The 6,317-nt window shown below is 46.5% G+C and overlaps 1 protein-coding gene across 4 annotated transcripts in view; it reads right to left on the bottom strand.

The window, feature by feature from the left end:
• Positions 1-613: 613 nt before the first annotated feature.
• The window catches only part of PAQR3 (progestin and adipoQ receptor family member 3), a 906,524-nt gene continuing 900,820 nt past the window's right edge, over positions 614-6,317 (bottom strand). For all 4 annotated transcript variants that reach the window (XM_069236804.1, XM_069236806.1, XM_069236805.1 and 1 more), the window contains one exon: positions 614-827. The gene's annotated coding sequence lies outside the window, so the exon portion shown is untranslated. The remainder of the gene's footprint in view (positions 828-6,317) is intronic.

Raw genomic sequence — 6,317 nt, 5'->3', positions numbered from 1 at the left:
TTTATTGATGGAATTGAAGGACATATTTTCCACCAGATTTGCAGCTTGAATATACTTGCAGCCTTGCATGCCTTTCACTTGGAGTTTGGGTTATGTTCTTCTTATATTATATTTGCTTTGGTGGCAGTTATGAGGTGAGGCAACTGAATCTTAGATGGAGAGGAGTGAATCATTTCTGCAGCTTTGAGTTTGAAATTTTTTGTCTTTAGAAAGAAAAGAGTGTCTTCTTTCAAGTCTCTGCTAAAGAGTTATATAAAAACAATTCTCTCTATACAATAAATGTGGCCAGAGTCCCTGCTTTGTGCCAGTCTAACATGCGAAACCTGGTGGTCCAGGATAGTACTCAGGGAAACAAACCTCAGCCTTATCTAACATGGAACCTTCTTCAGTGGGTAAACAGACTGATTCTTTTAATGAGAATGGATTTGACCCTCATTTGTCTGATTACTGGCATTTTGGATAAAGTCCCAAAAATGGAGAGCATTTGTGAGTTTTGCCACCTTTACATTCAGGATCTGAATCGTGTATTATTTGTATGCCCTATGCTGCAAATGAAAAAATTCTTAGCTGTTGTAACTAAGTTTAAGCTCTATTAGGAATACCAAGGTGAGGATTATGCCATCCTTCCTTCCATTTATTCTGTAGCAGCCATATTAACAACACAATAACAAACTACATTTTCCATGGACCATTAAGAAAAAGGAATTTCAGTCCAACCAATCCTTAAGCAGGCCATGCATCATATTCCCTTGTAGACTGTCCAGGCTCTTCTTTCTTCCTGCGACAAAAGCAGAGAATGATGTACTCTTGTTTGGAAGACTCCAATCCTGAAACAAACATATAACTATTAACCGTCCAGAAAGTAATGAAAGGAAAACACAACAGGCTTCCAATTCAGAACACAGAATTCTGAACAGTCACCATTATAATAAACCACCTCTCCATTGCAAACCACATTAGGGAGTAATAGAAAATACCCACTCATAACGTCAGAAGTCAATCCCTCCGAAGGGTGGGGCGAAGGCAATCAAGCTCTGGGTGGGCTAATACTGGCCTCTGTATTCTTAAAAGAATCGAAACTTCCGTTAAAATAGCAAGGACATTTTTCATTCTATGTCAGGAGGTAAGGAATATGCTAGTTTAAAGCTAACCTACCACAAGAGCCACAATCAAGGAGACTGGTTTGAAATAGAAACTCTTAAAGGTAGAATCAGTAGGCCAGCCTGAGGCATTGAGGGTGTCTTCCAAACGTGTCCAAAGGGCAAAAGCTTTAGAAGCCATAGCCCCTCTGGTAGAATGAGCTCCAAACGCCTTCGTATTGATACCAGCTTCTTGCAGAGCCCATCTAACACACTGAGCAATAGTAGGAGAAGACACTACTTTTTGTGGATTTTTAACACTAATAAGGAGCTCACATTCACTTGGTGGCCGGAAATCTTCAGTCATAGCCTTGTAAGCGTTCAGACACCGAACCACTGAGAGCTTGTGAGAATCTGTGAAGGCCGGATAGGTGACAACTCTGGAGTCACATTTAGTTCTCCTGGATATATGGAAAGTAATCCCTTCTGGAGTGAAGGTTCTTCCCATGATATATAAGGCCCTGACATCAGAAACTCGCCTATAGGAAACAAAGCAGAGAAAGGTCACCAATTTTGCTGACATTTCTGTAGGAAAGTACCATCTTGCCTGGCATGTTACCCCCATTTTTCACTGTATATATGTTGTTTTAGTTGTATGTGTCACTGGGACCCTGGTAACCCAGGGCCCCAGTGCTCATAAGTGTGCCTGAATGTGTTACCTGTGTAGTGACTAACTGTCTCACTGAGGCTCTGCTAATCAGAACCTCAGTGGTTATGCTCTCTCATTTCTTTCCAAATTGTCACTAACAGGCTAGTGACCATTTTTACCAATTTACATTGGCTTACTGGAACACCCTTATAATTCCCTAGTATATGGTACTGAGGTACCCAGGGTATTGGGGTTCCAGGAGATCCCTATGGGCTGCAGCATTTCTTTTGCCACCCATAGGGAGCTCTGACAATTCTTACACAGGCCTGCCACTGCAGCCTGAGTGAAATAACGTCCACGTTATTTCACAGCCATTTTACACTGCACTTAAGTAACTTATAAGTCACCTATATGTCTAACCTTTACCTGGTAAAGGTTAGGTGCAAAGTTACTTAGTGTGAGGGCACCCTGGCACTAGCCAAGGTGCCCCCACATTGTTCAGAGCCAATTCCCTGAACTTTGTGAGTGCGGGGACACCATTACACGCGTGCACTACATATAGGTCACTACCTATATGTAGCTTCACAATGGTAACTCCGAATATAGCCATGTAACATGTCTATGATCATGGAATTGCCCCCTCTATACCATCCTGGCATAGTTGGCACAATCCCATGATCCCAGTGGTCTGTAGCACAGACCCTGGTACTGCCAAACTGCCCTTCCTGGGGTTTCACTGCAGCTGCTGCTGCTGCCAACCCCTCAGACAGGCATCTGCCCTCCTGGGGTCCAGCCAGGCCTGGCCCAGGATGGCAGAACAAAGGACTTCCTCTGAGAGAGGGTGTTACACCCTCTCCCTTTGGAAAATGGTGTGAAGGCAGGGGAGGAGTAGCCTCCCCCAGCCTCTGGAAATGCTTTCTTGGGCACAGATGTGCCCAATTCTGCATAAGCCAGTCTACACCGGTTCAGGGGACCCCTTAGCCCTGCTCTGGCGCGAAACTGGACAAAGGAAAGGGGAGTGACCACTCCCCTGACCTGCACCTCCCCTGGAAGGTGTCCAGAGCTCCTCCAGTGTGCTCCAGACCTCTGCCATCTTGGAAACAGAGGTGCTGCTGGCACACTGGACTGCTCTGAGTGGCCAGTGCCACCAGGTGACGTCAGAGACTCCTTCTGATAGGCTCCTTCAGGTGTTAGTAGCCTATCCTCTCTCCTAGGTAGCCAAACCCTCTTTTGTGGCTATTTAGGGTCTCTGTCTCTGGGGAAACTTTAGATAACGAATGCAAGAGCTCCTCCGAGTTCCTCTGCATCTCTCTCTTCACCTTCTGCCAAGGAATCGACTGCTGACCGCGCTGGAAGTCTGCAAACCTGCAACATAGTAGCAAAGACGACTACTGCTACTCTGTTACGCTGATCCTGCCGCCTTCTCAACTGTTTTCCTGCTTGTGCATGCTGTGGGGGTAGTCTGCCTCTCCTCTGCACCAGAAGCTCCGAAGAAATCTCACGTGGGTCGACGGAATCTTCCCCCTGCAACCGCAGGCACCAAAAAGCTGCATTACCGGTCCCTTGGGTCTCCTCACGACGAGCGAGGTCCCTCGAATCCAGCGACTCTGTCCAAGTGACCGCCACAGTCCAGTGACTCTTCAGTCCAAGTTTGGTGGAGGTAAGTCCTTGCCTCACCTCGCTGGGCTGCATTGCTGGGAACCGCGACTTTTGCAGCTACTCCGGCCCCTGTGCACTTCCGGCGGAAATCCTTTGTGCACAGCCAAGCCTGGGTCCACGGCACTCTAACCTGCATTGCACGACTTTCTAAGTTGGTCTCCGGCGACATGGGACTCCTTTGTGCGGCTTCGGGTGAGCACCGTTTCACGCATCCTCGTAGTGCCTGTTTCTGGCACTTCTCCGGGTGCTACCTGCTTCAGAGAGGGCTCCTTGTCTTGCTCGACGTCCCCTCTCTCTCCTGGTCTCTCCTGGGCCTCAGCAGCGTCCAAAAACGCTAACCGCACGATTTGCAGCTAGCAAGGCTTGTTGGCGTTCTTTCGGCGGGAAAACACTTCTGCACGACTCTCCACGGCGAGAGGGATCCGTCCACCAAAGGGGAAGTCTCTAGCCCTTTTCGTTCCTGCAGAAACCTCAGCTTCTTCTGTCCAGTAGAAGCTTCTTTGCACCCGCAGCTGGCATTTCCTGGGCATTTGCCCATCTCCGACTTGCTTGTGACTTTTGGACTTGGTCCCCTTGTTCCACAGGTACCCTAGATTGGAAATCCACAGTTGTTGCATTGTTGGTTTGTGTCTTTCCTGCATTATTCCTCTAACACGACTTCTTTGTCCTTAGGGGAACTTTAGTGCACTTTGCACTCACTTTTCAGGGTCTTGGGGAGGGTTATTTTTCTAACTCTCACTATTTTCTAATAGTCCCAGTGACCCTCTACAAGGTCACATAGGTTTGGGGTCCATTCGTGGTTCGCATTCCACTTTTGGAGTATATGGTTTGTGTTGCCCCTATCCCTATGTTTCCCCATTGCATCCTATTGTAACTATACATTGTTTGCACTGTTTTCTAAGACTATACTGCATATTTTTGCTATTGTGTATATATATCTTGTGTATATTTCCTATCCTCTCACTGAGGGTACACTCTAAGATACTTTGGCATATTGTCATAAAAATAAAGTACCTTTATTTTTAGTATAACTGTGTATTGTGTTTTCTTATGATATTGTGCATATGACACTAAGTGGTACTGTAGTAGCTTCACACGTCTCCTAGTTCAGCCTAAGCTGCTCTGCTAAGCTACCATTATCTATCAGCCTAAGCTGCTAGACACCCTATACACTAATAAGGGATAACTGGGCCTGGTGCAAGGTGCAAGTACCCCTTGGTACTCACTACAAGCCAGTCCAGCCTCCTACAATTTCTTTCCTGGAAAGATAGCGATTACTTGGTCAAGATAAAAACAGATGTAACACCCTGTTGAAATCCCAAAGGACTGAGTATCATGGTTCTGGTGGTAGGGATAACCAAATCCCTCTAAGCAATTTGCAAACTAATAGGTGTTCACCTACAAGACTACCATCAGTTGGGGGGTGCCCGTTGATACTGCTGAGCGACAGGTATTGACCAAGCAATATGCATTACCCTCCAGAGCCAGGGTAGGCAGAATTTTTTTAATTTTTCTTTTATAACTAACTTTTTATTTATTTGTTTCAATAACAATGTCACGTTTCGGAAGACTGATCCCAAATTCTCACGTTCAAATTCTGTGCAAGTATACAGATGAGCAGGTCTAGATCATAAATCAGACAATTAGTGATTGTGTTCATGCAAGACCCAGCCACATGTCCCAGATCTTACGGTATTTACCCTCGCATCCCCTTGCCAGATAAACAGGTATTTCCATTTAGGCACACCAGTCCATTCCCCTCTTCCATAGTTGCACCGAAGGCGGAGTCTTAGATGTCCAGAGTCCAGCAATGCAGCAATGTCCCTTTTTGCAATTAGTAGGGCTGTGCCCACAAGTGTTCGGATTGCTTGAGAATTTCCAACGCCATCCATCACTCCCAGCAGGGCCATCTTGGAGACCATTTCGAGGTCTAGCAGGACTGAGAGTTTGTTTAGGATTTGCGCCCAGTACTGTTGAATCGTAGGAAAGGACCACACCACATGAAAGAAATCTGCTGGTGAATAGGTGCACCTGTTACAACGAGATTCCGGTCTAACCATGGCCAGGAAAAGCGTTGCTGGGGTCAAGTAGTGTGAGAAAGTAGCCTCTTTCTAGCCTTGTTACCCCACTTTTGGCCTGTTTGTGAGTATATGTCAGGGTGTTTTCACTGTCTCACTGGGATCCTGCTAGCCAGGGCCCAGTGCTCATAGTGAAAACCCTATGTTGTCAGTATGTTTGTTATGTGTCACTGGGACCCTGCTAGCCAGGACCCCAGTGCTCATAAGTGTGCCCTGTATGTGTTCCCTGTGTGATGCCTAACTGTCTCACTGAGGCTCTGCTAACCAGAACCTCAGTGGTTATGCTCTCTCTGCTTTCCAAATTGCAAATTAACAGGCTAGTGACCAATTTCACCAATTCACATTGGCATACTGCAACACCCTTATAATTCCCTAGTATATGGTACTGAGGTACCCAGGGTATTGGGGTTCCAGGAGATCCCTATGGGCTGCAGCATTTATTTTGCCACCCATAGGGAGATCTGACTATTTTTACACAGGCCTACCACTGAAGCCTGAGTGAAATAACGTCCACATTATTTCACAGCCATTTACCACTGCACATAAGTAACTTATAAGTCACCTATATGTCTAACCTTTACCTGGTAAAGGTTGGGTGCTAAGTTACTTAGTGTGTGGGCACCCTGGCACTAGCCAAGGTGCCCCCACATCGTTCAGGGCAAATTCCCCGGACTTTGTAAGTGCGGGGACACCATTACACGCGTGCACTGTACATAGGTCACTACCTATGTACAGCGTCACAATGGTAACTCTGAACATGGCCATGTAACATGTCGAAGATCATGGAATTGTCACCCCAATGCCATTCTGGCATTGGGGAGACAATTCCATGATCCCGCGGGTCTCTAGCAC

Source organism: Pleurodeles waltl, chromosome 1_2, assembly GCF_031143425.1.
Source record: "Pleurodeles waltl isolate 20211129_DDA chromosome 1_2, aPleWal1.hap1.20221129, whole genome shotgun sequence".
Taxonomy (NCBI): domain Eukaryota; kingdom Metazoa; phylum Chordata; class Amphibia; order Caudata; family Salamandridae; genus Pleurodeles; species Pleurodeles waltl.
This window is presented reverse-complemented; position numbering and strand designations above follow the sequence as displayed.